Here is a 21041-nt window from a genome sequence, read left to right as displayed (position 1 = left end):
TATTAAACATTTGCAATATGTTTGACGGAATGCTTGTCATGGCTAGTATGGGTCTAGTCAAGGTATTGAACAAGTATTTTCTTTAGTACTGTCATTTCCATGTTAATTTACTGATCTGAAGAGATGGTTTAATTCTTGGTAGTGACCTGGGCTCTGGGCTTGAAAAAGTAGCTCAAATCCCAGAGTCGCTGGTATAGCACTTACTGTTTTGGTATCTGATTGCTGGCAAGAAAGCTGGTGAGAGCAACTTTGAGTTTCTAGCCACAGTCATGCCTATAGCATGGGAGTGACTAAGCCTCAAATTGTCCAAAAGCTCAGTACGACCCCAAGGCAAGTTGTCTAAAGTATTAGATTGGTTGTTAAGTGTTTTGTAGGTAATAATTAATGTTTGTATGGTGTGTTTCCTTCTATTCCACTTCCTTAACGTGACTTGGGAGGTAGAATCATATCATAGTGGCCTCTCATTGCATGTTTTCCCCAGCTGGCCGATTGCTTGGGTAGATGTGGGAGGAGGGTGTTATAGAGTGGTATCAAAGCATGAATTCACCCCTAAGACTGGATGGGTTATGTATTGGTCATGCATGCATATTTCATGTGTGTCTCTCTCCCTTACATTCCATGTGCTTGTGGTATTTGCATGATGTTGTTCATGATTGCAGTGATGTCCTCATGTGAGATTTGAGGTGTTCTTATGGAATGCATAGTTGTGAGCGTATGACTGGTTCCATGTCGATTTATGTCATTTACATGTATTGTTGTAGTATGCTTGGTTACATTCTTGCATGTTTGGTTACATTCTTGTATGCTTAGTTACATGTATCATTCTTGCATGTTTGATTTCAAGAATTTTTCATTCATGCTTGATCACACGTGTTTATGAATATGTCTGGATGGTTATGCATAATTGATGCATGTTCATGTTTGCATGTGGTCAAGTGTATAGTGATGTAATGATGGTGGTTTTCATGAATGAGGTTGTGGTGTGTGTTGTTGTTGAGGTCGTGAATTGATGATTGGACCCTAGCTGGAATGATGGTTTCATGGTCATATGCTTATGTTTTATGTTTCTATATGCTGTCATGATTATGTTATACATGTATCAAGTTGATTTGTTGATCTTGTAGACAAGGTATCCTCCTCGAGCTATACTAAGGTACGATGGTTTATTGTGATTTGGTTTAGCTGACGTGATATACCTTGCAGGAACTAGCAAGATGGTTGACTACAAAGATTCTCCCTATGAATTCGAAGAGTAGTATGGTGTTGGGAACTCTTCTGCCCTGGAAGTGACATTGAGAAGCTTAAAGGAAGAGATAAGGAGTTGTAAGGCAGATAATGACAGAATCATAGAGTCTTAGGAAAAGTTAGCATAGGTAAATGCAGTCATACTTCAGAGCTTGTTAGATTTGTAGCGACAGGGACCCCTTCGGATCAGTCATGAGCAGGAGAACAAAACTAATGGGGCATATGGCAGTAGATCGCATGGTGATCACCGGTCAAATAAAGAGGACACAATCTGGGATGGAAGATTGTTGGACACTTTGGAGAGGAGAAGGGATAGACATAGGTATGACTCTAGTTTTGATTCAGATAAGCACTGTGATCGTCACCGTTATCATCCTTACAGGAAGAGTGATATGGGATATTTTTCGGATCAGTTTAAGAAAGCAAAGCCACATAATTTTGATGGGGAGGTAAGGAGATCACATGATGTAGAGGCTTGGCTACTTAGTATGAAGAAGTTCTTTAGGTTGCATGACTACTCAGAGAACATGAAAGCTAGAGTGGCTACTTTCAATCTTAAAGGTAAAGCAGACATCTGGTGGGAAGATGTGAAGAATGTCAAGGACATAAATGAGGAATATTTGACTTGGAGTGAATTTGAGTGGCTATTCAAGAAAAATTATATGTCATAGAGATACTTTGATGACAGGGAAAAGGAGTTCTATGAACTAAAGATGGGATCCATGACACATGATGAGTACACCAGTATGTTCTTGGAACCGTTGAGGTATGTGCCTTACCTCAAGGAGGAGAAGGCTAAGATTCAGAGATTCATTAGTGGACTACCATCTGCATTCAAAGACATGATTGAATAGGATGAGCCTAGATCGTTGGAGGAGGCCATAATCGAAGTACAACAATGAAACTAAGCTAAGCTGGGGAGGTAATGTAAAGAACAAAGGAAAATGGGATAAAAAGTGAGCAAGGCCATAGGGTACAGATAACAAGGAGAATGTTGCACCACCTAAGAGGTTCAATGCATTAGATATAAGACACGAACATCGATCTAAAGAAAATAATAAGGACGGAGGTTGGACAACTATAGAGTGTTGGACTTGTAGCAATTATCATCGCAGGAGAGATTGTCTGCAGAATCAGGGTGGTAGACCTCAAATATATAGTGCACAGGAGGTGTAGACTGTTGGATATGTAGGCCAAAGTATTCCTCGTATCTATGTAGTCGTGGACAACATGCATGCAGAACATCAGGCATCTATCATTGAGATGGACGGTAAGATTTGTGATTAAGTTATTTCTATTTTGATTGACCCTGGATCTAATTATAGCTATGTTAGTACTAACTTGGTGGATAAGTGTGGTTTGAATAAGGAGTTGCATGTAGAGTCTTGGTTAATGAAGTTGGCGACAGGTACAAAGAAGCGAGTGCATCATTGGGTAAGATCTTGTATATTTGACTTGACTAGTATGCCTATAGCAGCACATTTAAATGTATTACCGTTGGGTTCATACAGTATGTTATTGGGCATGGATTGGTTATATCTACATATAACCAAGGTAGACTGTTATGATAAAGATATTGAGTGTGTTGATGAAAATGGAGAACCAAGATTATTGCAAGGTAAGAAGAAATCCACATCATTTAGGATGGTGAGAGCTATGTAAGAAAAGTGTAGCCACAGGAAGGGATGCAAGATATTTGTAGTACACATCTAGTGATAAGGGTAAGGAGGCTAAGGATACGGATGTGTTGAACAGGTACCCACTTTTGCAGTAGTTTCAAGATGTATTTCCTGAGGAAATTATAGAGTTTCCAACTCACAGGGAGATAGAATTTTCTATTGAGTTAGTGCCAAGGGTAGCTCCAAAATCTAAAGCACCTTCCAGGATGAGCACAACTAAGTTGGTTGAGTTAAAATTGCAGTTGAAGGAAATTTTGGACAAGGAATACATTAGGCCAAGTGTATCACCTTGGGGCGCACCTCTCTTTTTTGTGAGGAAGAAAGATGGTACTCTCAGATTATGCATTGATTACAGGTAGTTGAACAAAGTGACTATCAAGAATATGTACCATTTATCGAGGATTGATGACTTGTTCGATCAGATGAAGGGAGAAACATTGTTCTCAAAGATTGACTTGAGATCCGGATATCATCATGTATGCATCAAAGAGGAGGACATTTACAAGACTGTGTTCAGGACCAGGTATGGGCATTATGAGTTTGTTGTCATTCCATTTGGATTAACTAATGCTCCAGCTACATTCATGTGTTTGATGAATAGTGTGTTGCATCCATATTTGGATAAGTTTGTTATTATGTTCATTGATGATATACTAGTATATTCTAAAAACGAGGAAGAGCACGTTGAGCACTTAACAACAGTATTGAGGTTGTTGAGGGAGCATAAGTTGTATGCTAAGCTTAGCAAGTGTAGTTTCTTTTAGACTTAGGTGCACTACTTGGAAGATGTTGTCTCCAAGGAAGGCATTGCAATAGATCTAGAGAATATAAGGGCCACCATGGAGTGGGTAGCTCTTAAGAGTATGGACGAGGTGAGATATTTCATGGCTCTGGCAAGATATTACAGGAGGTTCATCAAGAACTTCTGGAAAATTTCTTATCCCATCACATCCTTACAGAGGAAAGGTAAGAAGTTTGAATGGAATGAGGAGTGTGAGGCTAGCTTTGAGCATCTTAAGTAGTTGTTGACGCATGCACTAGTACTACAGGTTCCAGATCTGGACAAAGGGTTTTTGGTATGAACATATGCTTACAAGAGAGGGCTTGGTGGAGTCCTTATTCAGGATGGGAAAGTGGTATGTTATGAGTCCCGGAAACTAAACGAGCACAAGCAGAACTACCTGGAACATGATCTTCAGTTAGCAGCGATTATACATGTACTGAAGATGTGGAGGCACTATCTTCTTGGAAGGAAATTTGTACTTATGAGTGATCACATTGGGTTGAGGTATTTGTTTGACCAGTGGAATCTGAATGTCAGGCAGGCTATATGGTTGGCCACGATTAGCTAGTTTGATTTCGAGATCAGGTACATCAAAGTTAAGGAAAACAAGGTGGCAGATGCTCTTAGTAGATGGATACAAGTACACCACTTGGTAGCTATGAGCTCATATGAGAGAGATTTACAGGATAGGATTTTGCAGGCGGGGCAGCAGGATGTCAGGTATATGGAGATTGTGCATAGGTTCCAGCATGGTAATATTATAGGTACATGTACATGTCATGGTATAGGTACATGTATAGGTGTAGGCACATGTTGTTAGAAAATTATATATTACAGAGCAATGGAACACATAAAATACTGCAGAAATATAAACATAGAAAACACATAAAACAAGAGAGACAAAAATATACGTGGTTCACCCAGTTTGGGCTACGTCCATGAAGAAACAACCAGTCCTTCCTTTTATATTATCTAGCAAATTGAAGAGATACAACCTACAACAAATCTGCTGTAATTCCCTCTTCTCTCTCAATCTCCTCTCCCTTCCTCACTCAGAATACATATATACATAGACGCAATACAATTCCCTCATATATAGCAAGGAGTTGCCTTCTAGGGAAAAAAACCCTAAATTAAACATAACTTCTACTGTTAGATCTCCACCTAATGAATGGCCCAAATTGACTACGAAATTACAACATTTTACAAGGAATTTTACATCTATTTTTAGCTTCGGGGGCGCTGCCCCTCATCCCCCCACCAGGGGGGAGCCTCCCAAAGGTCGTAGTCGCCCCCCTGGACCCTCCCTGTAGCGAATATTTTATGGGCGGCGTTGGCGCCCCATTACGAACTGGGGTCCAATGCGGCGATACCTTTGAATACAAAATATAATCAGGCTCCACACCCAACAATCTCCCACTTAGAGACTGATTATAGCAACTCCATCGCCGCTTCATTTGTTGGAAAATGACTCCACTTTGGACTTGGTTGCATCTCATATTATTCATCATACTTGAAGACCAATTGAAACTGAGTAGATTCTTAGTTTCTCCCTGGTTACAACTTTTGTTAACATATCTACAGGATTCTGGCTAGTGTGTTTCTTTTCCAGCTTCAACTGTCCATCTTCCAATGCTGACTATATGAAATGGTACTTGAGTTGTATATGTTTAGTCTTGGAATGAAATGCAGAGTTCTTTGCAAGATGCATGGCACTCTGGTTGTCACTGTATAACCTGCCCAACTCCTACTTCTTACCCAATTCATCCATAAACCTTTGTAACCAAATCATTTATTTACTAGCCTCCATAGCAGAAACATACTTTGCTTTTGTTGTTGAGAGTGCAACAACACTGCAGTTTTGAGACCCAACTGACAGCGGTTCCACCTACAGTAAACACATACCTTGTTGTGCTCCTCCTATTATCTCTATCATCCACCATATCTGCATCAACATATCCCTGTAGAGTAATGTTTGAACCACCAAAGCATAATGCTTGATTTGTGGTACCTCTCAAATACCTGAGAATCCACTTTATTGCCATCCAATGTTCTTTTCATGTATTGCTCATGTACTTTCTTACAGCTTCCACTGCATGTGAATATTAGGCCTTGTGTAGACCATTGCATACATTAAGCTTCCAATTGTTGATGCATATGGAACTTTAGGCATATGAGCCATTTCTTCCTGAGTCTTGGGACACTCCTCCTTACTTAATTTGAAATGGCTAGCCACAGGTATACTAACTGGTTTTCATTCTGCATAACCTTTTCAAGACCTTTTCTATGTACTCACTTTGAGACAATGTTAATTTGTGATTCTTCCTGTCTCTAGTTATTCTCATACCAAGGATTTGTTTTGCAGCACCCAAATCTTTTATTGCAAATGAGTTCAACAATTTTCTTTTGAGAACATTTATTTCCTGCATGTCAGAACCTGCAACAAGCATGTCATCTACATACAATAACAATATAATATAGCTGCCATCATTTTTCCTTTTGAGATAAACACAATGATCAGAGTGACATCTAGTATAACCTTGTTCAGACATAAACCTGTCAAATTTTAGATAACACTGCCTTCGAGCCTGTTTTAAGCCATACAATCTCTTCTTCAGCCTACACACTAGTTTATCCTTCCCTTTTACCTCATATCCTTGTGGCTGCTGCATACAAATCTCTTCCTCCAAATCCCCATGGAGAAAGGTTGTCTTTACATCTAACTACTCAAGATGCAAATCTTCAACTGCTACTAGACTTAAAATAGTTTTGATTGAAGTCATTTCAATAACAGGAGAAAATATCTCATCAAAGTCTATACCCTTTTTTTGTGCAAACCCTTTCACCACAAGTCTAGCTTTATACCTTTTTCTACTTCCATATTCTTCCTTCAACTTGTAAACCCATTTATTCTGCAATGTTTTTTTACCTACAAGCAACCTGATTAAGTCCTAAGTTTGGTTATCTGCTAAGGAGTTCATCTCTTCTTTCATGGTTTTCTCCCACTTCTTCCTGGTTTCTATCTACACTACTTCTTCATAACATTCTGGTTCACCAGAATCAGTCAAGAGTAAAAAATATAATGAAAGAGAGTATCGTTCAAGGGGTCTACTTATCCGGGTAGATCTTCTAACACCACTTTCAGGTGTTTGAGGTGCTTGTTGCTGTTGTGATTGTTGTTATGGCCGTGATCATTATGATTTTTAGGCACCATCACTTTTTTTGTGATCTCATCAAGCACTGTGTATTCTTTGTTTTCTTTTTCTTGTTTCTTTTCCTGAAGTTGATCCTTATATAAAACCTTTACATTGAATATGACATCTCTACTCCAAATGATTTTGTGTTTTCCATAATCATAAAAGCGAACCAAAATCATTAACATCGTATCCAATAAAAGTACATTTCTTTGATTTTTCCTTAAGCTTTTTTCTATTTTCTTTATTAATGTGGACAAAGGCTTCACAACCAAAAGTCTTTAAAAAAGAGTAGTTTACCTTTTTACATGTCCATGCCTCCTCTGAAATACCACCATCCAAGGAACTTGAAGGCCCTTTGTTTATTAGATAAACAACAATATCTATAGCATCTACCCAAAATTGTAAAGGCCAATCTCATGCACCTTGCACGCTCCATGATTGTCCTGTTCATACTTTCTGACACACCATTCTCTTGTGGTGTTCCTGGATATGTCTTCTCTCTGTGAATTCCATTCTCTGAACAGTACCTATCAAAATCTTTGTTGCAATATTCACCTCCATTGTCTGATCCGAGACACTTCAACCTTTTTCATGTCTCATTTTCAACCAAATCTTTCCATTTCTTGAAAGTATAAAATACATCAGATTTATTTTGAATACAATAAATCCAGGTTTTTCTAGTTGCATCATCAATAAAAGTAACATAATAACGAGAGCCACCAAGAAATGATACCTAAGCATGTCCCCATACATCTATATGCACAAGCTCTAATTTTTCGCTCTTCTTTTCTTTCCCAACTCTGAGGAATATGAATCTCTTATGTTCTCCATAAACACAATTATCACAGAATTTTAAATCAGCATGCTTCAAATCTGGCAACAAATTTCTTGAGTAAAGAATTTTCATCCCCTTCTCACTCATGTGCCTGAGCCTATGATGCCACAATGTCATATCTTCTCCTGTAGAGGTTAAAGCATTAACAAAATTATAAATACCATTGCATAAATACAATGTACCAACCTTTTCTCCTTTTGCCATTACCAGGGATCCTTTAGTGACATTTCAGGTTTTATCTGTAAAAGTAGTCACATAGCCTTCACCTCCCAACTGCCCTGTTGAAATAATATTTTTCTTCAGATCTGGAACATGCCTTACCTCCTTCAATAGCCATTGATTTCCATTCTACTTTTTTATGAAAACTGTACCCATTCCAATGATTTTACAAGGCTTATCATCACTCAATCGAACCTGTCCAAAATCTCCTTGAACATAATCATGAAAATGTTTCCTATCAGGTGTGGCATGGAATGAGGCCACTGAATCTACCACCCAGGCATCAATAATATTTTCTAAAGAAAGAATCAAAGCATCATGCAACACATCACTTGTTACATTCGATTCATGATTATTTTCTTGTTGCGCGTCTCCTTCTTTTCCCTTCTGAGACTTGCAGTATTTCTTCAGGTGTCCTTTCTTCCCACATTTCTAGCACACTATCCCCGATATGGACTTGGATCTACCTTTTCTTGACTTATTGTGATATCTAGGGCTCTTTCCTCTTTCCGTTTTTCTTCCCCTAGTCTCTATAGTCAAAGCATTACCTGATGTCTCACCAGAGCTTTTCCATCAAATTTCCTCACTAAGGATTGCACCGACAACATCATCAAAATTTAAAGTACTAGATCCAGAGATAGAGTTACTAATGGCCATAACTAAACTATTCCAACTTTCTAGCAATGAGCACAAAAATAACAGAGCCATAACTTCATCATCAAAAGTTACCCCTATAGAACTTAACTGACTGGTAACTGTTTTAAATTCATTTAAATGATCAACAACAGATCCACCTTCTGACGTTTTCATATTAAATAAACGCTTCATAAGAAATACCTTATTTGAGGCCAAGGGTTTTTCATATAGTTTGGCCAATTTTGACATTAAACCTTCTATTGTTGTTTCCTTTGAAATATTAAACACTACCGACGCCGCTAAGCACAACCGTATTGTTCCAAGTTCCTTTCTGTTGAGAATATCCCATTCTATGTCTATCATACTCATCGGCTTCTTTGCCTTTCCACTCAATGGTTGGTACAGATCTCTCTGATACAGATAATCTTACATCTTCATCTTCCACAGCTGGTGGTTTTGGCCATTAAATTTTTCGACCCTAAACCTACCATCCTCCGCCATTGCTCCCACTCAACCCAAGAACCCTTCTCTCCTGGGATTTTATCAACCAAATAGACCTTCGACTCTGATACCAGTTGTTAGAAAATTATATATTACAAAGCAATGGAACACATAAAATATTGCAGAAATATAAACACAGAAAACGCATAAAACAAGAGAGACACAAATATATGTGGTTCACCCAATTTGGGCTCCGTCCATAGAGAAACAGCGAGTCCTTCCTTGTATATTATCCAGCAAACTGAAGAGATATATCCTACAACAGATCCGCTGTAATTCCCTCTTCACTCTCAATCTCCTCTCTCTTCCTCACTCAGAATACATATATACATAAACGCAATACGATTCACTCATATATAGCGAGGGGTTGCCTTCTAGGGGAAAAAACCCTAAATTAAACATAACTTCTACTGTCAGATATCTGCCTAATGAATGGCCTAGATTGACTACGAAATTACAACATTTTACAAGGCAATTTTACATCTATTTTTAACTTCGGTGACACTGCCCCTGCGGGGGAGCTCCCAAAGGTCGCAGTCGCCCCCCCTAGACCCCCTGCAACGAATATTTTATGGGTGGCGTTGCCACCTATTACAAACTGGGGTCCAATGTGGCGATACCTTTGAATGCAAAAGATAATCAGGCTCCACACCTAACACATGTACATTTAGTGTTACAGGTACATGTGACAGTATAGGTACAAGTGCAAGTGCACAGGGCATCGACTATCGCCTTACAATAGATGGATTGGTCAGGTTCTTAGACCGGATATATGTACGAGATAAAAGTGAGATCGAGAAGGTCATCTTGAGGGAGTTTCATGTGAAACCATATTCAGGTCACCCGGGTTATCAAAAGACACTGACAACAGTGAAGAGATGTTACTATTGGCTGAATTTGAAGAGGGATGTAGCAGAGTTTGTGGCTAGATTCTTTGATTTTCAATGAGTGAAGGTAGAACGTAAACATCTAGGTGGACTGCTACAACCGATTGTGATTCGAGAATGGAAATGGGAGGTCATTTCAATGGATTTCATCACAGGATTTTCGAAGACAGTAAAGTAACATGATTGCATCATGGTCATTGTGGATAAGTTAACAAAGGTTGCATACTTCATTCTGGTGAAGTCTAAGTTCTTAGCTAGTGATGTGGCACAAGTGTTCATCGGAGATGTGGTTAGACTACATGGTGTTCCGAAGAAGATTGTGTCAGATAGGGATATGAAGTTCACTTCCAAGTTTTGGAAGGAGTTATTTATAGGTTTGGGCACAGAGCTGGCCTTTAGCACAACTTATCATCCACAGACATATGGACAGACATAGAGGGTCAACAAGATATTAGAGGACATGTTGAGGATGTATGTGATGCATCAGCAGTGGAAGAGGGAAGGGCATCTCCCTTTGGTAGAGTTCGCATACAACAATGTTTATTGGGAGTCACTAAGGATGAGTCCTTTTGAGGCATTGAAAGGACAGAGTTGTAACAATCCTATCAGTTGGAGTGATCTAGTTAGTAGGGTATTGATTGGACCAAATATGTTGGCAAACTTGGAACATGAGATGCAGGTGATGAATAAGAATCTCAAGGCAACAAGAATCTCATTATAAATATTGTAATGAGCTTTGTTATAAAGCTCCACTATGCGGTATGTTGTCATGATGTTTTTCTCTTGAGCATATATTTCATTGTAAATAATGCTTTGATCTATGTTATAAAGCTCCATGAGAAGTATGTCTTCTTTTAGCATGTTGTTGAGGTATATGTGTGATTGAATACCAAGGACAGTGTCCCCCAAGGGGGAGGATTTTGTAACAACCCTGGTGAAAATTTCATTTAATAAAAGCTATAAACAATAATCACGGTTGATGCGACACTTATTATAAGTTGAATGTTGGGCAAGACAACCTAGGGGGTGTTCATTTGGTTTTTTATGGTTAAGGAAATTGGGAAAGGCAATGGCTAAGGCATTAAAAGGAAAAAAGGCATTTTTGGCACATTTATTTATGAAAATAATGGAAATTAGGAGAAAAAGGAGGTGAAAGGTCACAAGTTGCATGTGAGGAGGCAAATGAAGGAAAGTAATGGAAAATGAAGAAAATAGAGGCTTCATCCATAAAAAGGTTTCTGAGGATCAATTGGTAACATTTTTTTATTGTGTTGGAACTCTCTCATTATTCTCTCTCTCTCTCTCATACTCTTGGATACTTATATTTTTCTTGGAGCACCCTTGGAGGTGTGGCATACTTGGATTCTTGGAGCAAGAAGGTAAAGGAAGAGTAGGAAAGCGGAAGAAGGCATCGACACCAGCAACTACATCAGATTTTTTTGCAGGTACCGAGTTGCATGCATGCTTTCTTCACTAGTTTTGGCATGCATGGCATATGCATGTGGTTTCTTGGTTGTGATATGCCATTGGCCTCAAGGATGGTCAGGATTGACAATGGATTGCCTAGCCTTGTCATTTCCCGAATAGCCATGGTGATTGTGGGTTTACTTTCATTTTTTTTTTGGTTGGTTCTCATGTTTCCTTAGCTTGGGTTGAGTTATTAGTCTTGGAAGCCCTGGTTGAACAAACGCTCTAGAAACCCTATAACAACTTGAGTTAAGTTACTAGTCCAAGAAGCCTTGGTTGGAAAAATGCTCTGGAAGCCCTTGGTGGGTTGAGTTACTAGTCCTAGGAGCCTTAGTTGGAAAAATGCTATGAAAGCCCTCTATAAGTTGTGGGTTGAGTTACTATTTCTGGAAGCCTTGGTTAAACAAATGCTCTGGAAGCCCTGGAAGCCTTGGATGGATACCAATCTAATGATGGTTTGTGATGCCTAACCGTGAGGTGGAATCACTGTTTGATGGGTTGTGGTGGGTGGCCTCTGGAATCCCTGCATGAGTTTTGATTGATGTGTTCTATGAGATCCCACATTCATGCTTTGAATATGGCGCGGGGGTGAATGGTTGAAGAGATATTTGGCTTATCCATTTTACGGTCAGGTTCAACGTGGAAGTCCCATCTCAGGTTTGGATTTTGCATCATCAATGAAAGGTTATTTCTCCTTGTATTTCTATGAGAATTTTGATGGATTGTACGTGGTCTATATGGTTGTACTTTCATGACTATTTTTGTCCCTAATATGCTAGTTATGTATGTGTTTTATGACAGCAACCATGTATGGATTTCCTCATGTTTTTACTTGTAATTGAATAAACAATGTATCTATGACCTAATGGATGGAATGGCAGTTGATGTGTTGAGACATCAATGGTTCTTAGTGATTCTCAGCTAAGTATGAGATCCATTTGCTGAAAACTGTTAATTACACTTGTAGATTACACATTTGCAATATGTTTGACGAAATGCCTCTCATGGCTAGTAGGGGTCCAATCAAGACCTTGAACAAGTATTTGCTTTAGTATTGCCATTTCCATGTTAATTTACTGATTTGAAGAGATTGTTCAATTCTAGGCAGTGACCTGGGCTCTGGGCCTGAAAAAGTGACTCAAATACCGGACTCGTTGGCATAACACTAATTGTTTTCATCTCTAGTGACTGGCAGACAAGTCTGTGAGAGTGACTTTGAGTTCTTGGCCACACTCATGCCTATAGCATGGGAGCGACTGAGCCTCAAATTCTCCAAAAGCTCAGTGGGACCCCAAGGAATGTTGTCTAAAGTATTGGATTGGTTCCTGAGGGTCCTATAGCTGATAATTAATGTCTATATGGTGTGTTTTCGTAGATTCCACTCCCTTAACATGACTTGGGAGGTTGAATTGTATCATAGTGGCCCCTCGTCGCATGTTTACCCCAGCTGACCAGTTTCTTGGGTAGGTGTGGGAGGAGGGTGTTACAAAGTATTTCTTACATGGTCCAATGTTCGTAGTTCAACTTGGGGAGAACAATTCATATATGAGAAATCAAACAAACTATCAACCATATGTGAATCTATGTAAGGTTTGAGTTTAAAGTGAGAGGTTTTTGAATATTTTTTGTCAAATATACAAGAGAAATAAAAGCAAAAGAATGAATAAAATAATTTAAAGAAGACATTACAAATGCCAATAAAAACAAATAATAATTTTATATATGAATAATAAAAGAATAAAGGAAATTAGACAACCAAATAACATTAAATTTTATTTAAATTCTAGAAGATATTGAGAAAAAGAGTTTGAAGAAATTCCATACATGATAGAGAACCAATAGTAATTGAAGGATGGTCTCTCCCATGAAAAAAACTATTAGAAAGCACACAAAAATAAGAAAAATATAAATAAAACAAGCACAAAAGTGTATCTAAGAGGTTACCAAGTGATATAGGGTTGCATATTGTTAAAAATAAATACTCTTTAATTTAAAAAAAAAAAGAAGACAACCCCTTATTGGGAAAATCAAGCGTAAAAGTTTATATGGAAAGATATAAGGTGTTAAAGGGTGAAAAGGTGTTGGAGTTAAATATCCTCAACCATAGGAAAAAAAAATTTGTGTTAAACAAAAGTAACTATGTATATATATCTATATATATGTAAAATTTAAATAAATTAACTTTTATATATGTAAAATTTGAAAATAAAATATGAAAATTAAGTAAAATTGGAATAAATCTTTTAAATAAATTTTAATTGCTCAAATTTACATTTATAAAATATTTTATTTACCACTCATAACATTCATTAACATAAAATAAATAAATTAAAAACACATATAAAAACACACATCCTAATCAATTTAATGCGCATCCCATTCATAAGGCATTTTGTTTACAACTTATAACATTCATGAACATGACTCAATCCCTCGCTCCCGAGCAGTGTTCAAATTTGAACACATCACAACCCTTCTGAAGCCCTCTATCACGTCAGAGAAGTGCTTAGCCAAATTTACCAATCAAGAAATTTAAATTTTGATTTTTACAAGTTAAATATATATATATATATATATATATATTATAAAATGCCATATGAAGGGTTGTCCGTCCATAGGACATTTCCAAAAATTCCAGTTCTCTGACTAATGTAACACTCTAAAGTCTGCAGGAGGTTCTAGCAACACTCAAGAAAGTGCAATGGAATGTAATGGAGGTTGTTCATCCATTCCCAAGCCATCAGCCATAATGGAATCGCTGATAGAGTTAGCAGTTATGATATGAGGTTTATGTTCGGATAACAGAGGTTTCTTTTCACATTCATTGATAACATAGAAGAAATAGCTATGTATTGGTATCCATGAATAGGGCATATTTTGAAGGTATGGAAGCACTGATAGAGTTAGCAGTCATGATATGAGGTTTATGTTCGGATAACAGAGGTTTCTTTTCGCATTCATTGATATGAGAGGAGAAGTAGCTATGTATTGGTATCCATGAACTTGAAGGTATCAGAGATTTAGAAGAAACAAATGACAAAAGACAGAATTAACGATGACTGAAGTAGATTATTCTAAGCTCGTGAATCTTTCCTGCATTGATTTTTCCAATCCCAACCTTACGGCGAGTGCAGCAGAAGTTCACAAGGTATTTTAACTCTCAGTTTTAATTTTCAACTTTCATTTCCCTGGCGTTTCATTTAGTTCATTGATTTAGGTAGAACCGATTAAAATTATCATGTATGGAATGGTTGATTGATCTTTATATAGTCATGTGTAGGAATGAGAACCATCAAGATTACATTCCGTATCAAGCAGAATCTCTTAATCTTTCCATTCAACCCGAAGGTTTGATGTGGAATTATGTCTTCTTATATTTACTTCTACTTGTAATTACACCTTGCTCTGCTCAAGTCTAAAAAACCAATCCATTGAAGTATTTTACTTCATATTTTTTCATATATTCGTTTTTCAAAGGGATTGGAAAGGGAGTTATGAAGCTTCTGAAGTGCCAATAAAGGAAAGCAATTTCACGGTCCCAATCAATGGCCTTTAATAGGTATGCAATTCAACATTTGAAGCGATATTTTTCATATTTGTGAAGCGCTTAAAAATAGATTAATGTGACAGTGTTGACATTTTTACATCATAACCACATATTACATTTTCTGTGGTATCTCCATTTTCCTTAATTTATAAAATTTTATTCTTTCTTGTTAACCCACTATTAACACAAGATTGTTCAATTATGAGATTACCCCACTAGATGGTGATAACTACGCTTACTAATACACAAACCTTTTTTTTCATCTTGTGAATAACTACTACCATCTACTACATCTTCGAGGATGCCAAATATATTCGAGCACTGATCATCCCGAATATATTCGAGTACTGGTCATCCTACCGCTATGAAAACATCTTCCATCCTACCTTAATTATGAGGACATATTCATGACATTACTTTGATGTTCCACATAGATATCTTGACATAGTATAATAAGGTCGATAGGGTTCCTTACATTTTCCATGAAGACATCATTACTTTGAAACTCTCATGTTCGACATGGAAATCTTGAGATAACATAATAAGGCCCATAGGGTTATTTATTTAGGGTTTCTTTTTAGAAAACATTGATATATAGACAGAGTAATCTCTTTATTAATTTGAATTCTTATTTTATAGTGATAAATTAATGCATTCTCATTTTATAGTAATAAATGAATAATTTTTCATTTTAGAGTAATAAATGAAATAAATTAGTTAAAGATGTAATTTTATCGTGTTTAAAAATAGATTAAAGTGATAATAATGACATTTTTACATCATAATCAAAATTTTCTGTTGTATCTTCATTTTCTTTCCTAATTTGCAAACTTTTCTTTCTTTCTTGTCAACCAACCATTCACACAAGATTTTTCAATTTTGGCAACCATTCAGACAAGATTGTTCAATTATGAAATTACCCTTTAGATAGTGGTAACTACGCTTAGTGATTCTAAAGTTTTTTATGTTCTTGTAAATAACTACTACCATCTCTTTTCTATTTTTAGATGATTCTGTGATTGACAACCATAATGCTTACAAAATCCTAGCGTTGCTGCCATTTGAACCTATTGTAATCAAGCCTACTATTAAGGCTAGCATTTGTAAAATCAAACTTTATTTAAAACCTCGTATTTCTTCTCTTATCTTAAAAAGCCTTTTTCTTTATTAACTCTCTAGTTGTTGAAAACGTAGAAATTAATGCTATAAAAAAAATTGAGAAATAATAAGTGTGCTTCCCATAAAATTATGTAGAGTTTTGAACCAGAGAGAAGTGTTAAAATGAAACTCTAGGGCTCTATTAATAACCACACAACCTAAGATTGGTCTGCCTACAGGGCTACAACTTATTTTTGTTTTTCCGATTGGTCTTCCCAAAAGATATAGAATAGCTAATAGTTATCCATACAACTACTATTGTGTCTCCTGCTTCATTCTCTCCATTTGACATCTAAGAAATAAATTGTGCATGTGGGTGTTGTCCATGTAGCTACTGCTATGAAGGGTTTTTAAAGAGATGTTGAAATCATAGAAAAATTAAACGACATTGTTAATGAAAAGAAACTATATTATTAGAAAAAGACATCAACGAAATGAAAAGACATTATTAGAAAAAGATATCAACCAAACTTGAATTCATTGTAAGGACAAAATTTGAAAACCATTCTTAAACAAAAAACATTATTATAAAAAAATATCAACCAAACTTGAATTCATTGTAAGGACCAAATTTGAAAACCATTCTTAAACAAAAAATACCGACCAACCAAGCCATACAACAACAACACTACATATGTGTATTACATTATACAATATTTCCCTATTAGATATAGAAAAATTCCTTTTAATTACATAATTTTTTGAATCTATAAAGCTTGAAGTTTTTAATGTTGATGAAAGTCTATTGATAGTGTTCTTTGATTGAGCAATGTTAAAAGAAAAGTTCAATTCACTTGGTTGTTGAAGGTATATATTTATTTTTTGGGTTTGTTTTAAATTGTTTCAAGCTAAAAAAACATATAGTATAAATTAGAAACAAATGAAAACTAAATAAAAAATTTCCATTGTGCAAATAGATTTATATTTTCAATGATGTAAATTCAAATACTTTTGAAAATTATCTAATGAATAGAAGAAATATATGTTTACTCTTTTTTTTTAATAAAATTTGAGAAAAATGTTTGCCTATTACTAAATTTTATTGAAATTTTATAGTGTTTTAATGTAGCCACTTTTTAAATTTTAAAAATTTAAGACACTATTTCATTTTGGCATTTTTTATAAAAAGTTTATTTAATATACACTTGTTAATAGAAGTACAATTTTTTTTATAACCTTTCATCTTTAAAAGTTAAATAAATAAATGCCCTTCCAAATAAAATTAAAACCCACCTTTCAAATTTGATCACTACTGGAGTCCCGACAATAAATAAATGCCCTTCCAAATAAAATTAAAACCCACCTTTCAAATTTGATCACTATTGGAGTCCTGATGCCGACCATTTTCAGTACGATGTCTCCAGAGAGGCAGACTTCCTCCCTGCTGTACTTCGCGCTGGAGAAGCACGGGCGTCTCGACATAGTGTTCAGCCATGCCGGAATCCCGGAAGGGTTATTCTCGTCCATGGCAGACGTTACTGTCGAGGATTTGGAAAGGGTCATTTCAGTGAATTTGCGCGGGGCGTATCTGTGCGGGAAGCACGCGGCCCGGGTGATGATAGCCACCAAAACCAGAGGTTCAGTTCTCATGACATCGAGCATGGCGTCCGTGATGGCGATGCCCAACGGGCCTTCTTACACGGCGTCAAAGCACGCGGTGTTGGGGATTATGAAGTCGGCGGCCACGGATCTTGCTCCGCACAGCGTCCGGGTGAACTGAGTTTCACCCGCAGGCGTGTCTACGCCCATGTTGATCGACGCCATGAAGAAGAGCTTCCCGTCCTTCGACAAAAAATGCGTGGAAGAGATGCTGGAGACGACGATGGAGCTGAAGGGTGTCACTCTGGAAGCCATTGATGTTGCCAACTCTGCCCTCTTTCTGTGCAGCGACGACGCCCACTACATTAGCGGTCTTGTAATTGACGGGGCATTCACGTCTTGCAAAGCGTTCTCCAATGCAAATTCCATGGATTTTCTTCCCATCCAGTCTTTCGATTGGTTCGCAGCAGCGAGTTCAAATGAGAGGTGTAGAGTAGGGGTAGAGTATGTATGCCTTCGTACTCAGTAGAGGTGGACCTCTACTTCTAAGTTAGGAATAAGTTAGATTTGAGAAACTCTATATATTAGAGTAATCTTTGAATGTAAGTGTGTGTGTCTTGAGCGCATACACCTTTGTGTAAAATATATTAATGCTTTCAGCCATTTTTGAACATGGTGTCAGAGCCTGAGTCGAGAGGGTTTAAACGTATGTAGCCTAGAGAGTGATTGTAGAAGCTTTTAGCTATGTGTTTTTTATTCAGCACTGGAGTGTGAATTGACTGAAGTTGGGGACTTGTACGACCTTTCGAGATGTGTGAACATTGATGTTTGCAATGTGAATCAGTGAGAGGAGATTGTGCTTTGGAGCGACTATATTGCTTGAGAGCTGCTGCGGTGAGTGGTGTAAAAGAAATCTGAGGCCGATGCTATTAGCTGTAGAATATTGAAGGTGTAACGCGACGGCTAGGTGGATGCTTCCATAGAAAATGAGCCATGTTGAGAGTGATGCACTGTAATCATTAGATTTAAGTTGTCGAGCGTAGAACAACGAAACATTGACTTTTTTTCTTCACAAGTTCACTGCACATTTCAGTATACCTATGTAAGACTTTTGTTTTTGTTCCAAGTTCGAGGTCTATCCCAGGGCAAATCAAACGGACCCGCAGTTTGATGGAACACAGAACAAATGCAACAATCGGTGAAATGATTATCGCGGGTATAAGAAGTTATATTCGCTCGTCTCCCAGCGTGCCTGGCGGTCAACATTAAAGAGTTTACATGCGGTGAGCTCAAGTGTTGTCAGGAGGAGTGAGCTGGAGTTAGATTAGACATGTGGCGTATCTGTTGTTTGAGGAGCAACTCACTGTAAAGGAAAAAGGAAAGTGGTGTGCGATTTTCACAAAACCGTTGAAGCATTTTTTTAATTTTAGAAAGGTACATCATTGTTGAAGTTTAAAAGATCTTTCGTTTTCTTCTTTCATCATGGAGTTTACAGTTTTAGAAAAATTCAGCGATGCAAATTTCCCTTCATGGAAAGTAAAAATTCAAATGCAATTAATGAAGAAAAAGTGTGGGGTATAGTGAATGGTTCAGAAGTAGCACCTACAGATGCTAAACAATTAATTGAATGGAAAAATAGAGATGGCAAAGCTAAGTCCATTATTGGGCTTGGCTCTTTCAAATTTGCAATTACATCTTCTAGATCTCACTAAACCATCTAACGAAATATGGGAACATTTGACTCAGCTATTTGGTGTAAAAGCGACAAATGCAAAATTTTCCATAAAATTGCAATTATTTAGACTGAAAATGAATGAAGAGACATTTATGTCCACTCATGTAAACAATTTAATGCCTCTTATAAGAACATTAGATGAAGTAGGTGCCAAGGTGGACGATGAAGATGCTAAAGCAATATTACTAAATAGTCTTCCTTCAAGTTATAGTAATGTTATCTTCACTGTCAATCAAATGTCTTCACAAAAATTACATGAGACAATTGCAGCACTTCTCGCAGAAGAAAAGAGACTAAAACTGGAGGATACATAAGATAACTCTCCAATAGTAAACACATTGTTTACAAAGACAAGGATGAAAAAGAAAAATGCAAACAAAAGTGAAATTGAATACTACTATCGCAGGAAAATTGGGCCCACATCGTGGAATTGCAAAAGTTGTGCCAGTGATCTGTTAAAAGAGAAAGAATCAGCGAATATAGCCACAGATGAATATCCATTGAATTATGATGATGAATTCAATGAAGAATTTTAACCTCTTAAACTTTTTTAGAACAACTCAGTGAAAAGGCTCAACATGGATGGTTGTCCAGATAGTACGGTAGTTGTGGATCTTGGGAAGAATCCCTCATTCGTTGAAGATGTGGGAGTGGTCTTTTAATGAGGTTATGTGACGGCTTGGGATGTTGTTAAGTAATTGACTTTGGGAGGTCCTTGATTTAGGAGTTCAGGAGTCGAACTCGGGAATCCAACTTGCCAACTACACCTTTATGAGAGTTATGAGGCAACTTAATCATAATCACCATAATCATGTGGCTAGCCTCTTTTCCATGAATAATGGGGGTTGACGTGGCATCCTATTGAATTATGGTGGTGAAATTAGGAAGGTCAATTATTTAGTGGCATAAATTTTGCATACAGACTTTGATTCGCGTTATTCTTGTATCCTTTGCAAGGTCTCCATGTGTATAATAGGAAAAAAAATGCATGCTCTAAAGTGACAAAGTTTTAACCCTCAAAAAATGCCATTTAGTGCCTCAAAATGCGCCGAGAAGGTTTCAGTATCAGTTTTGCAAAAATGGGTCTTGTTAGTGAAAATGGTCCTAGGAGTTGAGTCCTCTGCTTTTTCCACTCTAAGAGTATCGAGATGGGAAAAAAATATAATGATCTAATCTAGATCACATGACAACTATTAGGCAGGATCTCCAAGCATCCGCATTGGCTTGTCACTACCCTCATCCAAGGAGAAGGACATGTTGGCTAATATCCTAGATATAATGGTCAACTTGTGGTCTATAATGTCAAAAATTTCTTTTAGCTCTGTCATTCTGATAGAATTTTCCTACTAAATCTTCTTGTACCTCCCTATACCACCTACAATATTCAAATGGTGCTTAACATAGTGTCTGCTTCATGCCATGATTGATAAAGTGATAAGAGCACATGCACTGTGTAAGTATAGTGGGAGTTGCATCCCCCTTTTGTGTGAGTTGGCATCATATCAAAGTAGGGGGACCTCCAACTTGTGAGCAACCTCCTTGGGAGAAGTAATATTTTTAATATTTATATATGATTTATATTAATGTGATTATTGATATTGTTGTTATTATT

At 37.1% G+C, this 21041-nt stretch overlaps 1 pseudogene; it reads left to right on the top strand.

The window, feature by feature from the left end:
* The first annotated feature begins 17509 nt into the window (after window positions 1–17509).
* On the top strand, window positions 17510–18223 carry LOC149220784 (short-chain dehydrogenase reductase 4 pseudogene; annotated as a pseudogene).
* The last annotated feature ends 2818 nt before the right edge of the window (window positions 18224–21041 follow it).

This window comes from Pinus tabuliformis, chromosome Q (assembly GCF_031772625.1).
Source record: "Pinus tabuliformis cultivar Carrire ecotype Pingquan chromosome Q, CPIR1, whole genome shotgun sequence".
NCBI classification, from domain to species: Eukaryota; Viridiplantae; Streptophyta; class Pinopsida; order Pinales; family Pinaceae; genus Pinus; species Pinus tabuliformis.
Note: the sequence above shows the minus strand (reverse complement) of the source record. Positions and strands in the feature narration are given on the sequence as shown.